Below are 2,773 nucleotides of genomic sequence, written 5' to 3'. Positions count from 1 at the left end.
TCGGAAGTTCAAACAATCACTTTCGGTGCATCAAACAATCTAATATCATGAACTAAGTGATCAATTCAGTTCAAGCAGTAAGAAATCCATTAGATGAAGAACCAAAACGTAATCCCTTAGTCTACACACGTTTTATGAATCAAAACATCAAGAAATCCCCTATGAGAACCCCTAAACCCAACTAGATGACTACTCACACATAACTAAGCAAGAACAAAACGATTTTGATGAAGAAAACATGATAAGATTGTATTAAAACAGAGTAAAGGTTCAGAAGATCTTCTCCAAATGGTTTTGAGATGAACTCCTTCACAAATCTTCACAAATCACACAAAATAATCACAAAACTCTCAAATCTCTCTCAAGAACTTGTAAATCTCCTTCTTGGTCGTCTCTGGTCTTTTCTGAGTCCCAAAGGTCGAGTTCTTTTTGTCCCTTATTGAGGGGAGTGGGTAAAAAGGAGTGAAAAGCTTGTTTGTGCGTGTGGAGCCCGTAGAGCGTGGGATCGGTTTAAGACTATAGCATTTTTTTATTTTGTCTAATGTTTCTGTCTTTCTCTTTCTGTTTGTGTTTTCAGGTGAATGAGCGGATTTCATACTAGAAGCAAAGGATCATCGAATTTAATACCTTTGGAGTTAGAGCTCGGTCGCCTAGAGAGACAAGTGAAAAAGAAAAGACTTGAGTCTGCTGAAGAGGTTGAAATGGCTGAACACCAAGAAGACCAGTTTCAGAACAACCCGCAAAATCCAATTCCTGTAAATGAACGAGAAGGCAACAATGCTGGTGATAATCAGCAGGCTGGTGTAGCTGCAAGACAACAAGCTGGAGACTATGGCATGCCTAGGATGACGCTTGCACATTATGATACACCAGATGCATTCTATGCCGATCATTCTGGGATTCGCCCACCTCCCATTGAGAGAAGAGACTTTGAGATCAAGACTGGTCTCATAATTTGGTGGAGAAAAATCCGTTTCATGGAAACCCTTCTGAGGACCCGATGTATCACTTGGAGCATTTTGAGCGAGTCTGTGACACCAGCAGACATAATGGAGTTCCTCAAGGCGCTTTGAAATGCAGGTTGTTCCCGTTTTCCTTAGCTGATAAAGCTATCAGATGGTTAAAGTCCATCCCTCCAGGATCTCTTACTACATGGGAAGAGACAAGAGCTGCTTTTCTACAGCATTTCTTCACCAAGTCAAGGTCCACATATCTGAGAAGCAGAATTGGAAGCTTTCAGCAGCTTGATTCAGAAAGCTTTCATGAGGCTTGGGAGCGTTTCAAGGAGTACACACAGGACTGCCCTCACCATGGTTACACTGATGTGAGCTTGCTGAACATTTTCTATAATGGAGTTCATGAAGAGAGTCAAGATGCCATGGACACAGCAAGTAATGGTGATTTCATGACCAAGACTGTTGAAGAAGCTTACACCTTGCTGAACAACCTGTCATCCAGCAAAGCAAACTGCAAGTCAAGGTTTGACACCAGCTAGAAGGGTGTTGGTTATGAATCCAAGAAGATAGATGAGCTGAATGCCAAGATTGAGATGCTTCTCAAGAGAGATCAGAAATCTGTGAAATTTGTGGAGGAGCAAGGCTATCGTTCCTCACAAGAAACTGTTGGTGATGATTCAGATGATATGCAAGCTGATGTGAACTACATTGGTGGTCAAGGAAACTACAACAGAGGCTACAATCAGAACCTTGGATGGAATCAAAATCAGCAAAATAATCTGTCTTACCGGAGCAACAATGTGGAAAATCCACAACATCAGTCCTACCCTCAAGCAGGAAATAGGCAGAACCAGAATCAGAACCAGAGTGTGTTCAACCAAGGATATCAGAACAAAAATCAATATCAGGGGAATAACTCGGGCAACTCAGGATTTCAGCAAAGGCAGCAGTACAACAACTATCAGAATCAAGGGAATGCCTCTTCGTCGCAGTCTTCTCAGGATAACGAAATTAAGAAGATGCTGCAAATGGTGCTAGAAGGTCAGAAGAATAGCACTGCAGAGATAAACACCAAGGTGGATAACATGTATGGAGAGCTTAATGGGAAGTTTGAAACTTTGAACACCCATTTGAAAGTTTTGGAAAAGCAAGTTGCTCAAACCGCCTCCAGCAGCAGAACAGCACCTGGATTTCTACCAGGGAAGTCAGAGACGAATCCCAAGGAGTTTGTGAATGCTGTAACACTTAGGAGTGGAAAAACGATTGAGGGATCGAATGAGGAAGAGATCGACCGATCTAAGGAACAGATCGACCGATCCAAGGGGAAGGAGATCGACCGATCCGGTCCATATGGATCGACCGATCCCGTGCCAACGAAGCCAAATTCCTCTGAACCTGAAGAGGTGTATGTGGCGCCTCCTGCTTATGTTCCTAAGGCTCCATACCCATCCAGACCAAGGCAGAAGATCAAAGAACGTGAGTACGAGAAGCTAAAGAACCTTGTTGGGGAGTTACATGTGAGATTGCCATTCGTTGAAGCGGTAAAGATGGTACCTTCTCTTCAAAGGTACATGAAGGAGATTCTTACCGATAAGATGAGCCTAGAGCGTGGTGTGTTGATGCTCAATGAGGAATGTAGCGCAGTTCTACAAAATGTCATGCCTAAAAAGCGTGAAGATCCCGGAGCATTTGTTCTACCATGCCGCATTGGATCACTTACCTTTGAGAAGAGTCTCTGCGATCTGGGTTCAGGAGTGAGCCTAATGCCTTTCTCTGTCTCTGAGAGGCTAGGCATGACGAACTACAAACCTACAAGG

At 43.2% G+C, this 2,773-nt stretch overlaps 1 non-coding gene across 1 annotated transcript; it reads right to left on the bottom strand.

Annotated features, from left to right (window-relative positions):
* Positions 1-1,210: 1,210 nt before the first annotated feature.
* Positions 1,211-1,317, bottom strand: LOC125581101. Its single transcript, XR_007318812.1, has one exon. It is a non-coding gene; the product is annotated as a small nucleolar RNA R71 (small nucleolar RNA).
* Positions 1,318-2,773: the final 1,456 nt, after the last annotated feature.

The sequence above is a fragment of the Brassica napus genome, chromosome C1 (assembly GCF_020379485.1).
Source record: "Brassica napus cultivar Da-Ae chromosome C1, Da-Ae, whole genome shotgun sequence".
NCBI classification, from domain to species: Eukaryota; Viridiplantae; Streptophyta; class Magnoliopsida; order Brassicales; family Brassicaceae; genus Brassica; species Brassica napus.
The sequence above is the reverse complement of the archived record's forward strand: the minus strand, read 5'-3'. Positions and strand labels throughout refer to the sequence as shown.